This window comes from Gobius niger (assembly GCF_951799975.1).
Source record: "Gobius niger genome assembly, chromosome: 10".
Taxonomy (NCBI): Eukaryota; Metazoa; Chordata; class Actinopteri; order Gobiiformes; family Gobiidae; genus Gobius; species Gobius niger.
The window spans coordinates 743,637-768,357 of NC_136861.1; the positions used below are offsets into that span (position 1 = coordinate 743,637).

At 44.2% G+C, this 24,721-nt stretch overlaps 1 long non-coding RNA gene across 1 annotated transcript in view; it reads left to right on the forward strand.

Annotated features, from left to right (window-relative positions):
- LOC306969752 overlaps positions 1–24,721 on the forward strand; it is a 123,827-nt gene that overhangs the window by 30,865 nt on the left and 68,241 nt on the right. The window lies entirely within an intron of this gene.

A 24,721-nucleotide genomic window follows, 5' to 3' on the forward strand; every position in this document is an offset into this window, starting at 1 on the left:
AATAAAGAAAATGAAACAAGAACCAATTGGTAAATCAGTTTCAGCATGTCATTGAAGATAAATCACACCATCCTCCAGATTGCTTTCTTTTTACAATCAGAATAAGCTTTTATTGCCATTGCAAGTATAAAACTTCTAGGCATGTCAAAAGAACTTAAAAAAAAAGATAAACGAGATATAGCAATGTAAACAATATCAGCATCAATGTACTCAGTATTTAAAATACTGTATCGACGACACAAAGCAGCGCAATTTGGTGGATTAACAAATGCATTAACAGCATAATAAGTAGCAAGTGTAAGTATCTATATAAGCAGCTCGTGCAAACATAACAGGTGAAACATCAGGTAGCATGTTATTTACTGATCAGAAGTCTGGCAGCACCGTATACTCCTATGCAACAGGTTTACAGAATATTCTAGGCACAATAAACTGATAATTCATGTACAGACTTGCAGACGTTACCTACTTTTACCCCCTCGATACAACTGAAATGCTTGTTTGCACAGTTCTGAATGTAATGTTCATAACTAATTATTCATGTGTTCTGTTTGATTGTGACACTTGAACCCACAAAATGCATTTACTTTAAAAAGTGTGATCATGAGTGTGACACAATATGACTAACTCACCACCTAAAAAAAAAATCACATATAAGTGGAAAGTCTCTGGGCCACAGCGCACACTGAACTGCTGAACCTCTGCAGGGTCTTCTGTGGGTCTCACCAGATGGTTTCCAGGGAAGCTGATCTTCAGTCTTTACTGTAGTTATGTCGCCTCAACCTGAGGGGGAAAGTGCAATTATTTAAACTGACTAGCAGTTTATACTTCCATACATTAATCTTCTACCCATCGCCATATGCACACAAGTGAATTGTCAGGCGGCTCTGCTCATCCTGCCTCGTCATTTCATAAGTTTCATACGTTTGTATAAGTGTCTGGTCCAAATAAATAAATAGATCAGAAAAGGAGAGGCAGAGTGCTTACCGTAGTAGGATAGTAAATGCTAAAAGATAGCAAACAAACTAGGTGCTCTTAGAGCTAGAGATTTGCTGAGGCACTCTGAATTTGCAGATTTACTTTATTTACAGTGTGACCAATAGATCTGACTACATGGCAGACAGTGAGGTACTGATGGACAGTCACTGAATCATGTTTAAAAAATTGGGTCAGAGAAAAGACTTCACTGGAGGTGTTTTTGTTGTGAAGCTATAAACTAATACTAGCCTTTAGCTCTGAAATATAAAGTCCTCCTCAATAAACCCAGATGTTTCCTGCAGTCAAGAATTTACATCCAACGTTATGTTTTTAACACGAAGCGAGAGACTTCGATCCAGTATGTCACTGTCAGTGATGTTTTCTTCAACTATTTATTCTTTTAGACAAGACCTCATCGGGAAAATAACAGACAGGATATGCAAGCGCCGACTGAGGATCCACTCAGAAGTCGCGTGTCATTTGCGTAGAGCCTATAGATCGGTAACCGCTGCTCACCTCATGTCAAGTCATCCAGATGTAGTCAAAGAACTGGACGCACACCCTCCAAAGCTGAGGTCTTCCTCCTCAACGCAAACAGCAGCTGTTGAACAAAAGCATAAAAGATATAATGAAGTTATTATAAACATTTAATCACAGATAACTGTAAAAGTGTACAATGTGTTTACCTTCAGTTTGATTAGTCTTGAGCGAGCTCACTGGGAAAGCTCTGAGTTTATGCATTTCAATTCTTGTAGCTTCTCATTTAGACTTGGAGTGCAGTGAAGCCAGCTGTCGTCTGAAAGAGGCAAATATAAAACATAAAGTTAGTCATGAATATAGTAGATTTCTACAGCTCCACAAGTCGTCAGTATCTAAGTCAATTTACTATTCTGTACTTTATTTGAAATACATTTCCTCACAGGGACAGTGTAGCAGTGTTTTTGTTGAGAACGTATTACTTTGACTCCACTATATTTCTACAAAATCCATGAAGTCTGAAAGTAATACTTCATGTTAAATAGATTTTGCACTACATTACTTTGACTTGGAATTAATTTGATGTAATGTAATTTACTCAATTGTTTCACTAACTGTGCAGATAAAAATATGAGTCAGTCAAACTGATGAATAAGATTTCACTGCCTACAGCACCCGACTCCAATCACGTCTCCAAATCCTCAGAACTTCAGCAAATAGCCATGTCCAACTACGCTATAGATTTGACTCTGATCCCTTTCAAATTATTTTTCTTTACAGACCAGATCGTTTGCTGCAATAATAGTGTCTACACTGGCTAACAACATTAGCACTATTTTTACCAAAGCTACAACACGAGCTAACATAGCTTTATCTTTTGGCAAAAGCACTTTCCCAACACAAACTTACGCTCATGAAGGCACAGGACAGCTCACTGACCTTTGAAAAGCGCTGTACCGCTGCACCGGCCGGTGTTAGCTCCCAGCTAGCAGCATGCTAGCTCCATAGGCTTGAGTGAAAAATACATGACAAAATCGGCCCATTTGGAGGAAAAGTTCTGTGTACATTGTTGGTTACACCCTCCAGGAGAAATGACATGTCATTGACTGTCCAGTAAAATCCAACAACGACCAAAAAGCAGAAACTAGACGGCTAACAACAGACAAGAAGCTGCTCGGACAGACCAGGCGGCCAATGCGCATTTCCTTGTTGCTACGTGACGGGGTATGGCAAGCCAAAGCTATCATAAATCGCCTCTCTCGGCCGGCATTCAAAACGCCGTTTTTCAAAATTAAACGCCACTTTTTACGCCTATCGCCGCTCGGCGTATTCATATATTTTAATAGAAATGCTAATTATCTCCACCCTGAAGTTTGGACAGCCAGTAAAATGGATGGCTTTGCAGCCAATGGGAACAAGCCAAACCCTTCCCTGCTAAGGCAAGAGCAGCACCATCGATCGTCTCTGGGCTGAAACCAGGAGGACACTTCTGCCTCAGGTAAGTCGTTTTCTACTGACAAAGAGAAAAGCAGTGTCTCTTCCACTGTAACTAAGAACTAAATGTTTATTTTTTTGCAATGGGGAAGGTGTCAGTGTGGTGCGATAGGAATGCTAGTTAGCAATTAGCAATTAGCACTAGCTCCGACCTGTCAAAGGGCCTTTGTTTTGGTAGAATACAGGGCTACAACTTTTCACCAAACTCTGGAGTGAGACTTTGGTCGGTCCCGAGCTGGGGGGCCTTTTTCCCCCCAAAAAAACAAGTCTACGTTTTACCTGACTGAGCACATCAGGAGCTGCATAATGGATGATGGGGGTTTGGCTCCACCCCACATGACCATCAGAACCTATTGAAAGTGTGGGAGGGCACTCTGAAGGGGGGGTTTGGGGGTCCTCCCCCAAGAATTTTGTTATAATTCAGATATGATTTCCTGCAATCTGGTGCATTTTAGATCATAAATAATAATTGTAGCTGGTCTATTTACTTTTGTTAAAGAATTATTTTTCTGGGCCCCTTTCAAATTGGGGCCTCTCAGCAAATGCCCAGAGGCCCCTTCATCGTTACAGCCCTGCCAAAAGGTACAATGACACAATGTCTCTGTCTCCCTGTGTCAGTCATTCCAATTATTACCAACAAAAAGCACAAGCTTTAGAAAATATGAACATTTGATCCCTGTGTTTTTGCAGTATGTTAGAGCATGTTTGATGATTAAACTTTGAATATGATTATTCAACGTAATAACTACTTTTTCTCTGCCTCTCTCTCCCTCGCGCAAGAGCGGAAAAAAACTTAAGTAAAAGACGCGATCTCCGCTGTAACCGTTGTTTATTATTTCATTAGGACTTTTATTTCTCAGACTCGTTGCCTTATGCTGCTCACTTTGAGCTCCTCGTGGGGCAGCAGCGGAGGTGACCGGGGCAGAGGAGGAGGTGACCGGGGCAGAGGAGGAGGTGACCGGGGCGGAGGAGGAGGTGACCGGGGCGGAGGAGGAGGTGACCGGGGCGGAGGAGGAGGTGACCGGGGCGGAGGAGGAGGTGACCGGGGCGGAGGAGGAGGTGACCGGGGCGGAGGAGGAGGTGACCGGGGCGGAGGAGGAGGTGACCGGGGCAGAGGAGGAGGTGACCGGGGCAGAGGAGGAGGTGACCGGGGCGGAGGAGGAGGTGACCGGGGTGGAGGAGGAGGTGACCGGGGTGGAGGAGGAGGTGACCGGGGCAGAGGAGGAGGTGACCGGGGCAGAGGAGGAGGTGACCGGGGTGGAGGAGGAGGTGACCGGGGCGGAGGAGGCATAGGCGCGGTGATGTCGCTTCGGAGGCGGCCAGGAGAGCTGGCGCTGGGAGCGTTCGGGCACGCTCTCTCGCTGTTTCCCCGGAGTCGCGCTCAAAATGAGCGTCTGCAGCCGCTCACTGCAAAAAGTATGAGGAGTGTGGCGTGAGAGCGTGTGAAGGCACTGTAATCCGTGTGTCTCACAGTGAAAGCGTGAGAGTTGGCAGCCCTGAGAATAGCTTAAGGCTAGCAAACTTTTCTCACTTGGGTTTTTGACTACAAACATTGCATGGGAGAAAAATGCTTATGCCTGATGTTGACAGACAACTAATGTGTTTGTAGGGTCATACATGCACGAGTCTTCTGTGTAAACGGAGCTACAGTGTTATGGTTGTTTGGAAGTGTAATAATACTACTCTGTCAGCCCTCATTGACACGCAAAAAACATTGCACTTTCACAATAAAATATTGAAGATATTTGGGGTATAATGAAGGGGAAAACAATTACAGTACTTGGCAAAGAATAACCACAATATAACCGATTAATTATGTTCCATATTTCAGTTTAATGACTATAAGTTATTAATTTTTTGATTTTGTCTGCTACATAGCAAAATCTGCCATGGTAATCAACAAGCCCCAGCATGGATGATCCAGTAGGTGACCGCTGCATCCAGGAGCTCATCTTCAGATATCAAGGATCTTCATCAGGAGCAGCTGAAAGACTGGCCTGTTGCTCAAGACAATGCATGCACAAAAGATTCCAACACTGTGCTGCTTCTGTTGTTTGAAGCACGCATGAAAACCACCAACCGACTGAAACCATCCACCGTGCCATGAATAACTACTCTCCACCTGAAACAGAAGAATCACATTAACATTGAACATACTCAAACAAACTGAAACAAAAACAAACATAGAACAGATCTCAGCAGGTCACATGACTCACATGTGCATTATTTGCATGAACTATGACATAAGGCATTTTAAAGCTTATTGTTTATTTATTTATCTTTGCCCATTGGTCTGCATTTCCAGGCTACACTTGCACATTTCTTTTATATTTAACCAAAAAAATAAAACAAATACCTTATCAACTTGTGATTTCCATCGATGTGCCAAAGAGAATTTGGACCACTGACACTGTATGCCCTTCTTCTGGGTCTACGGTATAAGGACCGCATGGCTGCAGCTCTTGCATTAACGTTAATCATTGAAGCACGTACTCTACTTCGTTGCACTCGCATTCCTTGGGCAAAAAGGGCTGCTCTGACCGCTTCAGGGCCCACAAGGTCGTTGCGACGGGTTAGTGACAAATCAGGTGACTGGTTGATCCAAATTCTGTAGAAATTCCTCCAAACGAGTCTGTATCATCCTCAGTCGTGTGTGTGGCCTCCACGTGCCTGAATGCACTCCCTACAACGCCTGGGCAGCTCCTGATGAGACCACGGATGTCCTCCTGAGGGATCTCCTCCCAGACCTGGATTAGAGCATCAGTCAGCTCCTGGACAGTCTGTGGTGCCACGTGGCGTTGATGGATGGACCGAGACATGATGTCCCAGATGTATCTATTGGATTTAAGTCTGGGGAACGGGCCGGCCAGTCCAGAACATCAATACCTTCATCATGCAGGACCTGCTGACACACTCTTGCCACATGTGGCCTGGCATTATCAGGCATCAGAAGGAACCCAGGGCCCACAGCACCAGCATATGGTCTTACAATAGGTCTGAGGATCTCATCCCGGTCCCCAATGCCAGTCAGGGAACCTCTGGCTCGCACATGGAGGGCTGTGCGGCCTCCAATGAAATGCCTCCCCAGACCATCACTGACCCACCACCAAACCGGTCATGCTGGATGATGTTGCAGCAGCAGAACGTTCTCCAGGGCGTCTCCAGACTCTGTCACGTCTGTCACATGTGCTCAGGGTGAACCTGCTCTCATCCATGAAGAGCACAGGGCACCATTGGCCAATCTGCCAATCGCTGTGTTCTCGGGCAAATGCCAATCGGGCTGCACGGTGTTGGGCAGTAAGCACCGGCCCAACGCCCTCATACCCCCCTCATACCCCCCTCATACCCCCCTCATACCACCCTCATACCCCCCTCATACCACCCTCATACCCCCCTCATACCCCCCTCACACACCCCTCATACCACCCTCATACCCCCCTCATACCCCCCTCACACCCCCCTCATACCCCCCTCATACCACCCTCATACCACCCTCATACCACCCTCATACCCCCCTCATACCCCCCTCATGGAGTCGGTTTCTGACCGTTTGAGGACCAACATGCACATTTGTGGCCCTCTGGAGGTCATTTTGTAGGGCTCGGGCAGTGCTTCTCCTGTTTCTCCGTGCATAAATGAGCAGATAGCGGTCCTGCTGCTGGGTTGTTGACCTCGGTCGCCCCCACCAGGTCTCCTGGTGTACTGGCCTGTCTCCTGGTATCTCCTCCATGCTCTGGACACTGCGCTGGGAGACACAGCAAACCTTCTTGCCACAGCATGAATGGACGAGCCATTTTGGATGAGCATCACTCCCTGAGCAGCTTCTGTGGGTTGTAGATGCTCCTCATGATGCCTCTAGTGGTGAGAACACTGGACAAATGCAAAAGTGTTCCAAAAATACAGTACAAAGGATGAAGACAGGGAAATGGTCTGTGGTCACCACCTGCAAAACCATTCCTCTTTTGGAGTGATCTTGCTAATTGCCTCTCATTTCCACCTGTGTCTGTTTAATTTCCACAACACCAAGTGAAACTGATTCACAATAAGCGTGGCTTCCTCACTGGACAGTCTGATATCCCAGAAATTTGACTGACTTGGAGTTACATTGTGTTTTTTAAATGTGCCCTGAGTTTTTGTGAGCAGTGTATGTTGCACTGTGATTAACAGTGCTGATGGTCGAATGTTGTTGTATTGTTTTCAAGGTGTTGTGATGGATATGCGAGGAGTGGTGATGAGTTAATTTTTTTTATTTAAATATTTAGTTATAATTTAGTATAAGTAATGATTTTATTGAGTTATGTCTAATAATAAATGTCCAAGTGCTCGTGTGCACGACTAAATTAAATTACTGACAGGAAGGGGCTACATACATACATAAAAACTTTCAATGTTCAAAGTTTGGAAGGCCTCATATAAGTTATATTCACCGCCTAATAATCATATACATTATAAGTGTACTACAACAGAGGCTAAAGTATTTTTTAGATTTGGTTCACCGCAACTTAATTAACAATTGATACACTTTTTACTCAAAGGACGAAGACTGGAACCTTATTGAAACAAAATTGAGTGGTGATGTACATGGAAATCGTGCACACATGATTGTTCCAGCAGTTCCAGACTCACATGTGAACTGGCACTTTGTGGTTTGGCCGTCCTCCGTTCCGTGCTCTTTTCCGTGTGTTGTCGTTGTCATGTTGCTGTTTTTTTCGTGGGTTTGATTGCGGTGCATTGTGGGAGCTTTTTATGCTCCCGAGGCAGCGGAGGATCCACAGGTGCATCCTTCGTAAATGAGCCAAACGGAGGAGTCGAGCTGCGAGGGGGCGAGTGGTCCAGGTGAAATGGAACCACTTGGCGGCGCTGTGATGACGCGATTGACGTCCGAAGTAGTCGAGACGCCGAGGATCCTGGACATTGGGAAACAGCCTTTGTCTGCAGTAGTGCTGGCAAGATGAAGCCCCATGAAGCACTGAAGCATCACAGCCAACTGTGTCACACATGGTTCGAAGCATCACGGCGCTTTATTTGCTCCACTACGCCATCATGTGGACAAAATATATATAGCATGATGGGTGCTTACAATAAATAGTGGGGGTTGAAAGAGAAAAAAAAATCAGACTTCAGAGAGTTGTGATGTAAAATGTGCTTGTGTTACTTTGTTTATGTCTGTGATTACATTTTTTAAATACATTTATTCATTGTTATTTAGGAATAATATTTTTCCCACAGTATTTGGACTCAGGCGGTTTCTTTTTTTGCAAAGGATTTCACCTGCTTTTGAAAAAACTCTTTCACAGGGCACAGATGATGCAGGAGTGCATAAAAATGACAAGGCAAGTTTGTGCAAATTTGGATATGTAGACTTATGTCTTTCCCAACATTGAAGGGGGCTTTCGACTCTGGCAATATTTGGTTCCCCCACATAGGTTTGCACCTCAACTGTTGCATTGGCAGCAACGTTTGGGGTTCTTGTCTGCTGGCATGTGGGGTCACAATGCCGCCACAGTTTACTTCCTACAACAGACAAACAGGCTGTAAGTGACTAAATATTAGCACAATTAGAAGATATTAATTACCTCCTGCCACAGATTGAGAAGCTTCTGATGATGATGAAGCTTCTGATGATGATGAAGCAGATGATGATGATGAAGCAGATGATGACGATGTGAGCCTTATAACTGCAGCACATTCCACGATCAACCTTTTTTCTGCTTCCACTGCTCTATTGGGGCTAAAGAAGCCTATTTTTTTGAACCTTGAACACTTTTGATCCGGACACCTTCCTCTCCTCAGACAGCTCCATTGTAGCATCATTAAATGGTGCTAGCACTTTGAGACTGTCTGCTGTAATTCTAAATTGTTCTGCAGTGAGTGGAGCAATGTCTGTACGCAGACCGGCCAAAGCTGCTCCAGCAGGCTCTCTCAGATCATACAGACGTTTGAGCATGAGATACGTGCTGTTCCATCGTGCATCAACTTCCTGCAGAAGTTTAAGCACTGGGTGGCCCATTTGCACTTGCATCTGTGTTAGTCTCTCCTATAAAACAGTCAACAAACTTATGATTGCATGTGTCAATGCAGAGGCAGAAATTATATTTCACATATTACGTAAGTAAGGACCTTACCTTCGCAGTGGTGCTGCTCTTAAAAGAGCCAACAATCTTGTTAGTCCGGATATCGCACAATTCAGGACCTTGGTCAAGAGCTTTTTTTATCATCAGGTTCAGACTATGCGCCACACAAATAGTGTGACGCAAATGAAGCTCTCGAGCACAAGCACCCATATTGGCAGCACCTTTTCTGCTCTACCCCATTCAGACATGAGAGAGGTCTTTACTCTAGCCAGATTTGCTGCAGTGTGTGCCTCAGAGATATGCTGCACCCCAAGGACAACTGACTGCAGAGAGGTGTCTTCATCAATAGAATGACACGTCACAGTGAGAAAAGCATCCGTGTTGATAGAGGTTCACATGTCTGATGTTAAACTAACAGCAGACGCTTTAGCCACAATGGCTTTGGCTTTCTCCTTGGCTTCCTTGTACCTCTTCTCCACCAAGGCTTTCAAAGTCTAAAAAAAAAGTAAAATCTTGAAATGGCTTATCTGACAAAATAGTACAAAGAATTGCTTGACGTGTTCACATACATACCTGCCGTGTGGGTAGAACATAGGATGGAGCCAAAGCTTTTACAAGCTTTCTGAACCCACTTCCCTCCACAAAGGAAAAGGGTTGGGCATCCTCTATCACCATATCCACCAACACCTCAGTCAACCTTCTCAGCTGAATGAAAGTATGTGCCATAGTTAGACATTTTAATACAAATATCAATTCATCTTGTTCGGTGCAAATAGTGTAATTAATTAGCAATTATGGTCATGAATAAAAATGGCCTACCTGAGACAGGTTCCCCCTGGTTAGCCTCCTCGCTGCCATGCAAGGCTCGATAGTGCCTCAGCATAGATGAGGTGTTGTTGTTATACCCCAGTTGCCTGGAACACACCAGACACTTCACCTTAAATAATCATTAAAAAGAACAGTCATTCAGATGCATTCAGAAAAGAGAAGTGTGAATAAAAAAAATGATGTGTTGTCATAGTTGTGAAATCTATTATTCCATAATTATTGCTATGCCTTACCTTATTAGGTGAGATCAGCTCAAAATGCTCCCAAACTGGGGAAAATCTCCTCTTTCTTGCTGGTTCCATCGCAGAAAATAGAAGCTCGAAAAGGATGACAAAAGAAGCGCAATAACCCAAAGACACAAAATGTGAGGGGGAATCCATTGCATTTCACTGTCGCTTTTATTTTGAATCGCGCTCCAAACCCACGAATCAGTTCCTGAATCAGTCACGTGGTACCGGCCACTTCCCGAGGCTTCGAACGTCACCACACACGTCATCAACACACGCGTCCATACACGCTTCAATAAACACCCCTCAAGATTACTCAGCACACGCTTCGAAGCCTCCACACGATCGGCACATCACTAGTCTGCAGCGCCTCAAAACAAGTAAACAATTCAACCCAAATGAACTAAGCCTCAAAATAAAGAAATTAATCAAGTTAACATAATGTGTTTTGTCATTTGTAACTAAGGTAAATTATGAAAACAAACAATACAAACACAAAATGGTGGTGGTGGTACATCCACCACACACAAAATATTAAAAAACACACATTCAGTCAAAAGCAGCTCGCTTTAAACAATGTCAGGCCCAAGCGCTGGAAGCCCCTTCTGCGCGGTTCGTTTGTGCAGTGTGAGTGCAATCAATCCGTGCCCGAGTCGGACTCGGTTCCGGACTGTGGCCGCTTGGAGGAGGTGAGCCAGAGCTCGGCCCGGATGCTCACGCATGCGCAAACGTATAGCTGTGACGTAGTGTACGTCATTCTACTCGGAGTCCTTTTAAAAATGTCTGCGGCAAAGGTGTCGAGATGGTCGGAGGAGGAGACAGCCGCGCTGTTAGATATTTGGGCTGACAAAAATATTCAAAGTGAATTGGACAAGGTTCACAAAAACGCAGTTATCTATGGGAAGATATCAGAGGAGCTCTCTGTGAGAGGGTTCAACCGGTCAGCTGCGCAATGTCGCGAAAAGGTAAAAAAGCTCCGTGCCTATTACTTGAAGATCCGCGACGCGCTGGCCAGGTCTGGGAGTTCTTCAGAGGAAAAGGACAAGTTTATTTGGTATGATGCCGTGGACAACATCATTGGCACAAAGCCATGCAGTGCCCCGACCCTACTTGAGTCGGCACCCTCTGAGGACACTACGACAGGTGAGTTTCTGTTCATTTCACCATTAACGTTAGCCTATATCATAACTGTTGAAATCAAGCTTTACCTTGGTAACAATAGGCAAGTTAACGTCTGATCACTCAGGAGCACTTGTCAAATTGTAAAAAATAAACTCCAGAAAACGATTGCTCCATAAAAATAAATGTAAAACAAGTCTGCATTCAACACGTAGTTCATTTTCTGTTTTGCTGTAGCCTGTAACCAGTATAAGAAAAATGTAATATGTCAATAGACTAACAGCTATAGATTGTGTTGGAGTGGGCTAGCAACTCAAATCAGACCAGGGGGCAATGGTCAGGACTTAAAGGCAGAAGGAAGAAGCAGCCTCCAATTGGCTATTGTAAACCTTACATTATGCAGTGGATATGATATGACTGAAGTAGAATAGGGTGTCATTAAATATGCTCTGTTTTGAAGACACATCAGGGAGTGTGGAGGAGGGGATGGCTGACGAACCTGAGCCTTCTGCAAGTGGCATACAATCCAGGCCATCAGTGGGAAAGAAGAGGAGAAGGAAGTCAGATGATGCTGGTGGAGTCGTCAAGGCCTTTATTGATGAACAGAGGCGACTACAGCAAGAGTTCCTGGAGTCTGAAGAGCATCGCCATCGTCAGGAGATGGAAATGCTCAATGGGTGGATGTCAGCTCAAAAGGAGACTGAGGAACGTCGCCAGAGGGAGTTTCATGCCATGTTCCAGCAGTTGCTGGCCTCAAATGTGTCTCCCACTCCTGTGAGCCCACCAACCCCACAGAGCACCTCAACCCCCAAATATTTCCCTTTCTCTGAGGACATGCTACATGTCTATGATTATCAAAATCTGTAATTCAATTAATTTATTTGTGTGTTGTTGTTTTGTATTGATCTGTCCATTTATTCGTATTTAATCAGTTTAGCCTATACAAATTAGCTTGCATTTATTTGTTGTTGTTGTTCTTTGTTACATGCTCCTTCAATTCCAAAATAAATATATTGTTGATTAAAATGGCGAAAGAATGTATTTCTAATTGAGACATGTGTTACAAAATAATAACATTTTGAAACAGTGAAATGACAATTCAAAAGCATGAGAAAGAAACGGAAAAATTAACCACTACTTAACCAGAATCACAATATTTAATTGTTATTAATTATTTTACACATATTTACACACATATTTACACACACACACACACACACACACACACACGTATATATATATATATATATATATATATTTTTTTTTTAAAGTCTTATTTGGCTACTCTAATCACATCTGTACACAACATGCTCAAAGGTTCTCAAAATAATCACAGAGGGCGTCCCTTATGTTTGAGGAAACGGAAAGTGCAGCATTTGTTTCACCTCTTTGTTCTTCCATCTGGATGTCTTCATACTCCTCCCAGTGGTCTTCACAAAAATTGTGAAGAACGCAGCAGGCAGCAACAATGGTATTTATTTTGCTGACATGGCAGTCATACCTTTTCATAAGACAGCGCCATCTTCCCTTGAGTCGACCAAAGGCCCTCTCGACAGACATTCGTGCCCGGCTGAGACGGTTGTTGAATATGGCCTGTGCTGGTGTGGTGTTGGTCGCAGAGTATGGCTTCATTACCCAGGAAAGCAGGGGGTATGCAGCATCTCCAAGAATCACAACTGGAACCTCGACCTCACCAAACCGCTCCGTTGTATTGGGAAATAGAGTGCCAGATTGCCCACACTCGAAAAGAGAGGAGTTGGCAAACACTCTTGCATCATGCACTCTTCAGGCCAGCCCACAGTGATGTCCCAAAACCGCAGTCGATGGTCCACTACTCCCTGCAGGATGATGGAGTAAAACCCCTTCCTGTTGTAATAGTCTCCAGGGCTTTCAGAAGGGGACAAAATGGCGATGTGAGTACCATCTATCGCTCCTGCACCCTGTGGAAAACCCCAGCGGTCACGGAATCCCTGGATGATGGCTCTGAGTTCAGGGTCAGAGGGGCGCTTGATGGTGAGGGGCATCATGTGCTTAACGATGATAGCAGCAACATGATTAACAACCATGACAGCGGTGGACTGACCAATGCCAAATAATTCAGAGATGGTGCGGAATTCAACATTGGTCGCAAGTCTCCAAATACAAACTGCCACACGCTGTTCCACAGTGAGAGCCTTGTGGAAGCGTGAGTCCTGTTTCTGCAGGTGTGGTCTGAGCTGGTCACACAGTGCCCTGAATGTGTGTTTTCTCATCCTGAAGTTCAGATGCCAGTCTCTATCTGTCCAGTGGTTGCTGACATGAGTCCACCATCCATGGGATCTGTTCCTCATCCAGATGGTCCCGCACAACAAAGAATAAATGAAAACTATTGTAATAATATTGCCTATTTTGACGATGTGTTGTAGCCTAATTGAACTACATTTTGTTAATTGCTAGACTCAATTAGATGAGGTATAGGATCATATTATCATATATCATAGGATATATTCTCCTTAAATTATACAAATTGCTTTAATTTATTATGTAATATGTAGACGTTTAGGCTACGTCTGGGCAAAAGTTGACCTACATTTTATTTGAACACTAGAGGGCGGGCAGGTCAAGTGAAATTTGTATGTGGCCATCCAGATATAGATACAAAGTAGTGTTCATTCTGGAAACTACTGTAGCGCTTGAATCCCATCCATTCAGAGGGCACAAATAAATGTGACTTTACAGTTGCAGTAGGCTAATACGTTATTTGTCTATATCACAATGTTATTAGACTAGATTGATGAACTATGCAATCCTCGTTAGTTGATAGAGATTAATGTTATTTAGGCCTCGTACATAATCTTTTAAAATCTATGCCAAGAAAACGGCTTACAATGCAGACATATATAATAATCAAAAAATATAATACACTCTGAAGTGCGTGGTTTATTTTCTTACCGTTTTGATGAGAACAAGACAGTCGTTGACTCCGCGAAAGTTTCTCTCATAAATTGCTGCCTTATAAAAAACCTCCTGATGCGTCTGTGTCGCATATCGGAGCATTGTTTCAGATATTTCAGCAGTGTCAGAGTCCGCTGCGTCTCACTGATGCGACTTAAGAGCAAGAAAGTTAAGGCAGTCTTCACCATCTTCGCCTCACTCAACGAGCAGCTGTTTCCGTTGTGTAGTTCTGAATGCCGACGTAATCGAGCCACAGGTAATCGACCTGTGGCTCGATTCATTTGTGCAAGTGTGAGCGCGGGCCGTTCGGGGCATCCAGGCCATTCCTCAAACGAGCCAGAGGGTGGCACGGTTCGGATGTCAAGTGTGAGTGCGCCCTAAACGTCATTAAAATGTTGAGTTCCAACTGAAAAGCTCTGGACGGGGCAGAATAAAAAAACAAAAAACATTTACAACTCCTCTATAAACTCCATTAGTAAAATGCTTCGAACATTATTTTCCTGCTTTGATGATTCGCTTAATTAATATTTCTCATTAAAAGCGCGTGAAACTGGGTCCCTTATGCACACGGAACTTTTTGCGGCGCTTGTTTCCACACGGCTGCTTCTGAAGAGCACAGCTCAGTCTATGGTTGTAAACCACAGAGTGGAGCTTATCCTTGTAGTCGGGCAGAGCCAGGCTGTTATCATCCAAACACACATCAAACAAGAAGAAACTCCGCAACGAGAGGCGAAAACAGGACGGAGGCTACCGAGGCGAAAGGACGCGATTTCCACCTACATTAGGCACTCAAAGCGCTTTACAGCAAGGATCCACTCACCCATTCATACTCTCATTCATACACCAATGTACGCAGACACTGGGGGCAATGTGGGTGAAGTGTCTTGCCCAAGGACACAACGACAATGTGCACTTTCAGGAGGTGGGATTCGAACCCCTGACCTTCCGATCATGAGACGACCCGCTCTACCATCTGCGCCACTGTCGCCCCACTAGTTGGATCGAATCGTGTACACGGTTCAGTATGCATAGTCACAAACTAACAAAAAGGTCAACGAGAAATACGCCTACCCAGGTTCCCTCTCTAGCCATTACCTGAGCGCCGGTGAGGTGCTCTATTTGAAAACCACGGCATTCACCGCCCAAGCGTTGCCCAGCAACCAGCCATGTGACACGACAGCTGTGGTACTGTGTGGCTCCTACAATAATGAAAAGGTGTGTGTGCCCAAAATTCCTGATCTTTAAAAAAATAAAAATAATAATTCCTCCGTACTTCAAAGATCTGCCAAATTGCCCCACTGGTCTGTTTAAACTATTTGAAGCAGCACTAAGTAACTCATGCCCCCTAGAGGCCATAAGCGCAACTGCAGGTGTCGTAGCAAGTTGCGATTTTTTTACTTATTGTCTTGGAGAGTAAACACTACGCTGACAGGAAAGGCAAAGGGACAGAGGGATATTGTACATCCAATTTTTTCACTCAAACTTGGCTGTAAATACTGTTTAAAGTGACGCTATCCCATAGTTAGCTTTGCCCGTTAGCATGTTAGCTTCTTCTTCATGATTCCATTAGTGTGTATTGGTGACTCCGGTCTGGGAGCAGTCAAGTTGCAAAACATGGTTTTCTGGCCAGAGACACCAGGGGGAGATGAAAGACCCTCCAGTCATCCCATAAACACTTGTATTACCCCCACAGGGACTACGAGAGGATTATTAAGGTAAACAAGTTACCTAGTACTGCTTTAAGGTGGTCACACTATTTCAAAAGCAAAATAAAACTCCAACACAGTCACACACCTGTACTTTAAAGTTTCTCATATCTATCCTTTCATGGCTCACAACAAATACATATCTATGAACCATGCAAAGTGGCACATTATTCCCTGCTCTATGGCAATACTATGACAAAGATAATAAAAATGTTTTCCCTCTTTTAGGAAACCCCTCTGGCTGAGATCCCGGGAAAGAAATCAATCACCTGAGCTTCAGCAGAACATTTCAAGATTCTGTCTCCCGTCAGGACCTACTTCACTTCAATAAGAGTAAAAGTACTGATAAAAGACATTATGAAGTTGCTCTCTCCTCATCATGGACATAAAGACAGGTTTCTGAGTCAAATGTTGTTGCTTTTGGGACAAACTGAAATGAAGAATAAATGATTTTAGCAGAAAAAATCCTTTGTTTAAAACAATGTTTTTTCTACTTTTATGATCTGCTTTAAAGTAATGGAATTTAGTTTTTCAATATAAATGAAATGCTTATCCGATTAATCTATGTAAATAATCGATAGATTAATCGATTGCTAAAATAATCGATAGTTGCAGCCCTAAAAGTAAGCTTACCATCAGTGCCTTTGTTCATGAGTCTCTTTCTCTGTCGTTTAATCTTGGACGCCTGGTCTAGGGTGCTTTCCTCTTCATGGTCCTCTAAGTCAGAGTGGTCAGACACTGAAGACAAATACATATTTGTGTTACTTATGTGGAGAGCCTACTTTAAACATTATCTTTAAGTTGTTACACTTAATAGAAGAAGTATATTAATCTGCTTTTATACCATGGTCTGGGTGATACTGGATCCTGATTGGCTGGTGCATTATTTTGGTATAACCGCACACGTAGTCCGGTAGTTAAATCACTGGGATGTCGCTCCGCTGTGGCGTCGCCATAGCAACGCATGACACAGCTGAATCAGATAAAGGCGTAATTAGTGACTGACAGGAACGTATGAGATGGATTTAGTGTTTGCTAAATGTTTGTAGAGGAGAGTGAGCAGCTAGGTTAGCTACTGTTAATAACATACGAGCTTTACATTTCTATTGGAAACGGTTAAGGCTATTCATCATTTTCAGGCGTACATAAAATGATCCTGCATTGAAGCATCTTTGTCTGGATTAGTAAAGTCAAACATAAAAGTTTGAGTTGGGGGGGCCCAGGTGTGAGCGACTCCACCGCAGCTGTTTCCATAAACAGTTGAGCTGGTTGAGCTAGCTAGCTAGCTTCAGGTTAAACCTTGTAAAAGGTAAATAACTCCTGCCCACGAGTGCCGCATATCGGTGTTTCCTTCCAGGGAAAAGTGTTTCCGGGTTAGTCCTGTCGTGTTGTGATTCTGTGCTGATGTTGTGTCGTTGAGCCTGACTGAGATCCTCGTAATAGCTGCGGAGAATGACTCGCTCTGAGACCAGCCTTCAGTGACCGGCTAATAACCCACACAAAATAGTCCCGTAGTCTGGCAGATTTAGTGACTTTAGTCAATGAAAAACACATTTATTATAAATGTTACGTTTGTGGGACCCTGGTATAAGCGGATTAAACAACGAGGAGCCGCGTTAGACGTTATAATGCACATGTGTTCTTGACTCCGCGTCGTGCATTATAACCGTCTAATGCGGCTCCGAGTTGTTTAATCCTTACATAGTTTATATAGTGCCTATGTCGAGTTATGTGTTACAGTTAACTTGTGTTGCAGACAATATTGCACAACATAGACACTGTTCCATACTGGAGTGGCGCTCCTCTTCGCTCCTTGATTGAATCTCTGGTTGGGCTGTAAAAAAAAACAGTAGTAGTTAGAAGTCATATGATGCTTATAGATTTTTACAGTACAGACCATAGACCGCTGAATCCAGGGTCTTGGAAGGTTTTATCAGTCTGCCTGTAGTAGTTACAATGTACTCTGATGTCATGTCCCATGAACTTTGCTACTTGCTCAAGCTCTTGGTGGGAGAGGTCCAGCAGCCGGCACAATGTTGCCACATGCTTTCGCAAGTTGGTGGATCTGAGCAGGTTTGGATTATCCACTTTACATTCAATTGAAAATGTTCTCAAACAGTCACAGCCACGAATATTTGTTTTGGTGTCAATGTTTGCAAACAAAAATGGATTGTTCTTAAGAACCCCAACTTTGTCCCTGAGCTCAATCATGAAATCGATGGAAGCTTTAGTGCGGTCAAGAAGCAGAACAGGTACTTTCCGACCTCTTTTTCCTCTTTTACCATCCTAGTTAGCCTGTTACTCAACATTTTCTCCACAGGAGACAGCGTCTCATAAATGTCCTTGTTGACTTGGCTAGAGTCAGCTTTCAGGTCCTTGATGCTTCTCCCTCACGTTTCTTGTTGAAAACTATGACTTGAGCTAGAAGACTTTCACTGAGTCTTTTGCAGCCACTGTTACAGTCTGTTTAAGATCAGCCTTTGCTTCATCTTCTACAGCCCTCAGATGATTCTGCAGCGCAAGAATGTCTTTAGTTAAAGGAACGCTTTCATCTTTGTTCCATGTGTTTTGTTCCATGGAACTGTGGGCATTTGTTGCAACATAGTTTGACCACATTTTGTCGAGAAGCTCCTTAAACTTCTTAGTCTTCTTTTCATCACCAACATCTGACACCATCATACAATGACCAATCCAGGTCTCAGCTGCTGCTTTCAGTGAAAAGCCTATTTTCACTGCAGTTGAAGGTTTTCCATACTCCGTCTTGTCTGAGTTGAAGTGTGACACTTTTCTAGCTGCTGCTATTGCCAGGTTAAATTTGGTTGGATCACATAAGTCTTTGAGTCCTCCTTTTGGGTTAATTTTCTTAGCTGCCAAGACAAAACGACCCAGTTCCCTCAATTTCTGTGCAATATAGCGATGTTGTGATTGTTCGCGTCCTTTTCGAGCAAACAGTGAATCTCCATATTTACAAATCATCTCATCCCCTCGAACGTGGGCAGTGATATTGTCTTGTAACATGTTATGGATTACATTATGGACTCCCTCTGATGATGTCTGTATTGGAAGAAGCTTGGAAGAAACACTTTGGATGCGCCTTCTTTTTGTTCCTACGTCGGAGTTTTCCTTTTTATCCCTACAAGTTTTGTCATGTCTCCATAGATCCACTTTTTTAAACATGGCAAATAGTCACTAACTGATTAATTTTGAGAGGGCTGTTTCCATGTAACGATCTCCCCTTTACCCTCCTGTTTTGAATATGTTTTCGATGGTTGACTGTTAGACTGTGTTGGCTTTGGTTTTGACTCACATGACATGCTGGAGCATATTGAGACTACGCTGCAGGATGAAGAGGAGGCTGGACTCCCTGGAGGAGGCTTGTACTCCTCACCATCACTATGACAACTTGACATTTCAGAAGCGTCTTCATCTTCTTGACGAGGTGAGCTCGCTGTAGAATCAGGTATATCCTTCTCCAGGGCCTTTACCTACAACATAACAATTTCAACATATTACCTGCCTGCATGAAGATTTGACCTAAACCAATGTCCAAAATGTTTCAAACTAAGTACAAATCACTTTCAGTCAAGTTTGGCAAAAGCGCATTCATACAGTATATTGTTCATTGAAATAAAGGTCTCATAAGCCACACCCTTCCCTGCTTGTGTTTTAGCTCATTTAAAAAAAAATTGCCATCATCTGAAAACTAAATAATAATAATTGTGCGATAGTGATATGTAAAAGGGCTTGTTGCTCTATCAACACTCTAGTTTTCTCAAAACTACACCTTCACCAAACTGAAAGCTCCTTTTTTAACTTAAGCAATATGGACTTTATTTAACATTCTAATCCTTATTACAGTTACATGAACTCTTTGTGATCATGCATAATTGTTAATTGTTATGCTTTAGACCAGGGGTGGCCAACACGCGGCTCTCGAGCCGCACGCGGCTCTTGGCCAATCGGAGTGCGGCTCTTTGCATGATTGGATATGTTTAATTACACTACTCAAGGACCGAGATGTCGCCCGGCATGGCGCAGCCGGGGCCCCACCCTGGAGCCAGACCTGGGGTTGGGGCCCGAACGCGAGCGTCTGGTGGCCGGGCCTCTGCCCACGGGGCCCGGCCGGGCACAGCCCGAAGGGATGACGTGGGCCGTGGGCCCGCCCTCCTGTGGACCCACCACCCGCAGAGGGATCCGTAGGGGTCGGGTGCAGAGAGGACTGGGGGCCGTCAGAGGCAGGTGCCTCGACGACCTGGTCCACATGCACAGCTTCTGGTGTTTGGGACATGGAACGTCACCTCGCTGGGGGGGAAGGAGCCTGAGCTTGTGCGGGAGGTTGAGAGATACCGACTAGATATAGTCGGGCTCACCTCCACGCACAGCTTGGGTTCCGGATCCCAACTCCTGGAGAGAGGCTGGACTCTCCATGTTTCTGGAGTTGCCCGCGGGGAGAGGCGGCGGGCTGGGGTGGGTTTGCTCATATCCCCCCAGCTCAGCCGTCACGTGTTGGAATTCACCCCGGTGGACGAGAGGGTCGCGTCCCTACGCCTCCGGGTTGGGGACAGGTCTCTCACTGTTGTCTCGGCCTACGGGCCCAACATCGGTGCAGAGTACCCGGCCTTCTTGGAGTCCCTGGGAGGGGTACTTGATGGTGCTCCGACTGGGGACTCCATTGTTCTGCTGGGGGACTTCAACACCCATGTGGGTAACGACAGTGAGACCTGGGAGGGAGTGATTGGGAAGAACGGCCTCCCCGATCTGAACCCGAGTGGTGTTCTGTTATTGGACTTCTGTGCTAGTCACGGTTTGTCCATAACAAACACCATGTTCGAGCACAAGGGTGTCCATATGTGCACGTGGCACCAGGACACCCTAGGCAGGAGGTCGATGATCGACTTTGTAGTTGTGTCGTCTGACCTCCGGCCGCGTGTCTCGGACACTCGGGTGAAGAGGGGGCTGAGCTGTCAACTGATCACCACCTGGTGGTGAGCTGGATCCGCTGGCAGGGGAGGAAGCCGGTCAGACCTGGCAGGCCCAAGCGTGTTGTGAGGGTCTGCTGGGAACGTCTGGTAGATCCCTCTGTCAGTGGGGTCTTCAACTCCCACCTCCGGAAGAGCTTCACCCAGATTCCGGGGGAGGCGGGGGACATGGAGTCCGAGTGGACCCTGTTCTCCTCCTCCATTGCGGCTGCTCGTAGTTGTGGCCGTAAGGTCTCTGGTGCCTGTCGCGGCGGCAATCCCCGAACCCGGTGGTGGCAGCCCGGAAGTAAGGGATGCCGTCAAGCTGAAGAAGGAGTCCTACCTGGCCTTGTTGGCTTGTGGGACTCCTGAGGCAGCTGAGAGGTACCGGCAGGCCAAGCGTGCTGCAGCTCTCTTAATGTGGACAGCTCCCTGCCAAGTTTTAAAGATGGAGAAGATGCTGTCAAGTGGTGGGCTTCAGTGTTCGATACAGAGAAATATCCTGGTCTGTTCAAAGTTGTAAAAGCTGCCATGTCAATTTTCCATGGTCCATTGGTAGAATCATCTTTTAATCTCATGGACAGTGTCATTGATGATAGATCCACAAGAATGAACAGTATGTTTGTTATTTTGCTTCGTTTGTTTTGTTTGCAATATCCACCAGCCAACAATAACCTCAGATTCATGTTTAAGTTAATAATTATCCATTTACAACTTTGTTTATTCATTTACTCAAACATTTACCTGTACCACCTGGTGAGAAAGGAAGGGGCGTGGTCTTTGTTGGCCATTTTAAAAACCTCAGGCTGAACCAAGTGGCAGCTTCCTCACAAAGTGTCATGGGGAGTTAACATGGATCAGTATAGTATTTCACCTCCTACTGACTGACGCCTCCAGGACCGCATCCCAGGTGTTGCATAAGGTGAATGCGCAGTCATCCCGGTTCATAGATGTTGCCGCACGTTTCCTGGTCTTGATGACTCCGTATCCCACACCTGGGATGCCGCCCTGGAGGCGTCAGTCAGGAGGGGGTGAAAGCTCTCCCTATACTGACTGGTAAATCCATGTTAGCTGCCTATGACACTTCACCTCCACCACCAGGTGACGTTTCTGAGGAAGATCACAGGAAGTGAAAAGCAGGTAAACAAATCTTCTGTCTAACTAAGTGCTATGTTGGGGTCACTACAGTAGTTGCCTAGTAGCCTTTTGGAGTGCTCAAAATTGTGTAACAATAATAATACAATATTTAGCTCTTTCATAGGTTGTGTTCATATAGAATTGTATTTCAGTTGGAGGGCAGGTTTACAGCTCTACGGGAGAGACAGTTTCTGATGGAAATTTACAAAAAGAAAATGTCCATATGTTGCCTGCCACATTATTGTTATTCTACTGACCAACATCACACATATGTTTTTGAGAAGTGTCCCCACTTTTGGACGCCTTTTATGAGGAAATGATTTGACCATAGTTGTTATGAGCTGGAGAGAGAGAGCTCTTAGGTCATTGGGACAGTTTTGGTTCATGTGAATTGGACCAGGAATTGGCAGAAGAAATTGGCAATATAGTAAGACTAGTAATTTGCATTTTGAGTGTTAATGTAATGGAATTTTTGTTGTGACGCCACGTGAACACAGCCTATTGGATTTTTTGTATGTGTTGGCATGAAAATGCCTCTGCTTGTGAACTGTTATTAGTCAGTGTAAAAACAAAGCTCAGATCATTTATCAGCTTTTATTTGACAGATGTCAAGATGTTCAATCGGCTTAGCCTCTACAGTGTTTCGGTTTGTGAAATGGCGCTTTCAGCATCTGAAAACATGAATATTTGGGTAAATAAAGTAAATGATAAAGATTGAAAGGGAGTCTCAAGCCATTGTCTTTATTTGGATTATTGTGATTTTGGCTACTCACTCTTCAGTACAAACTCCACCTATGGTCCAACACATTCATCCACTTTTCACCAAGTGAAAAACTTTCATGCATTTCCATTCATATAAAAATAAACGATGCATAAACTGTTTCAATTTGAAGTGTTTTGAAAAAACTGTATTCCTCTGTTTATAAGTGTTAATGCTGAATCAAATCAGTGCTTAACTATAATAAGTATCGTTTCACAAATTGCTCAGTAATGAATAAGGGATGTGCATCAACTTGTTAAAACAACAGTGTGAGTTATTTGTATGTCAACAGACCTTTCAATTCACAAAACAGTCCCAATCACCTTACAATCCCATGATACACCCTCTTTATTATTTTTGCTCAGAATTGACCCCAGTACTCTGGGGTACCTAGGATTACGATGTTAAATAAACTGGTATTTAGCAAAATGATGATTTATGATGTGATTTTCATAATTTGGAATGTCTGTGTAGGCTCAGTCATACAGGAGTCGTCCATCTTCAATGAAGATTCTCGAGTCAGTGAAATGATATGCCCAAGAAATGGTCCTTCTGCTTGACATAAGATAATGACTGGGTATGCCTGGTATTGGAGAATTTAATCTTAGATTTAGAACAATGACAGTGTGTAACTAGGGAATAAATAGCGCCAGATTTGGATTGACCTTGTTCTCTGGGGGCCCCAAAGCGGCTGTCTGACATGCTAATAAAGGTTTGCTCTCTTGTACAGTGCAGTTGAGATTTATAAGTATGCATTCTGTTATACCGGTACAAGAGAACATCTTAATAGACGTGACAGAATTTGAATAGCTTCTTTTTTTTTTTTTTTTACAAACCAGCAATAAATAATATTTTTGTGCTGAAAGAAAGCTGTATCTTTTACCTCATTTTTTCTATTCCGAGGGCACCAGATAGCTTTATTTATGTGTTAAAATACCAAAAATCCCCCAAACCCCTACATTTATTTTGTTTGTCACCTTTTTCATGCCTTCTGTGTTTGCATGTCTGTCTAAAGCATTTCTTCTGATGCCTTTGATTTCATATGGACAAAAGCAGAATGGTCATCCAAAAAAGATCACAACAAAATACTAAATACAAAAAAAAGCCATACAATGGAACTTGCCAAGTATTTTTTAACTGTGGATGTAGGCAGAGACCTAAGTTTAGATTGGGCTCATTAGATTAGATTCATCTCTATTGTTCTCAAACAACAACAACAACAACATATCACAGAGCAAACATTTCTCACATCCTCACAGTTCACCCACCAACAAACCAAGAGTATCATAGGAAACGGTGTTGCCCACATGACAACACAAAAATGTAAGAATTTGAATGCAGTTACGATCTCACCCTCTGTTTCAAAGATAATACTAAAGCTATACGGCCTTTAAAGATGCATTATGCAATTTTTTATGCAGAAAACAGTTGATATTTGTGCGGACTTGACCTTGTAGTGACCCAGCAGCTGTTTGATTCGTTGGCATGGCGCCTTCACTTTCAATCACGGTGATCTCTACAACGCTCCAGGATCAATTGTTTAAGGTTTTCTGGTGAGAGGGTCCATTAGCGGTGAAAACCTTCCGAACACTTGATCCTGGAGCGTCCAAGAGACCACTGTGATCAACTTTTTTTCAAAGTAAAAAGTTGCATAATGCACTTTACAGTGAACGATGTGAACGGGTAGAACGGCTCATTTTTTGTATTCTTATTTTATTCCTTTTCGGAGGAGGGGCGTCACTTAAGTTGTGCATGCTTATTTTGCAAAACAAAAGTCACTGCTGGAGTGGGGCGGACGGAGAGAGGAGTGGCAGAGGGACTGCGAATGCACAACCCGCGGGACGTGAGCGCGGCCTGCGGAGAAACAGCAAGAGAGAGAGAGCGCGCCCGAACGCTCCCAGCGCCAGCTGTCCCGGGCCATGGGAGAGAAAAAGGCACGTGGGTTCCGTGAGTGACGAGGCGGCTACAGGAGCCCCGACACTCACATCGTCCACCTGTTCACTCAGCTCACTCCACTCTCAGCCGCCTC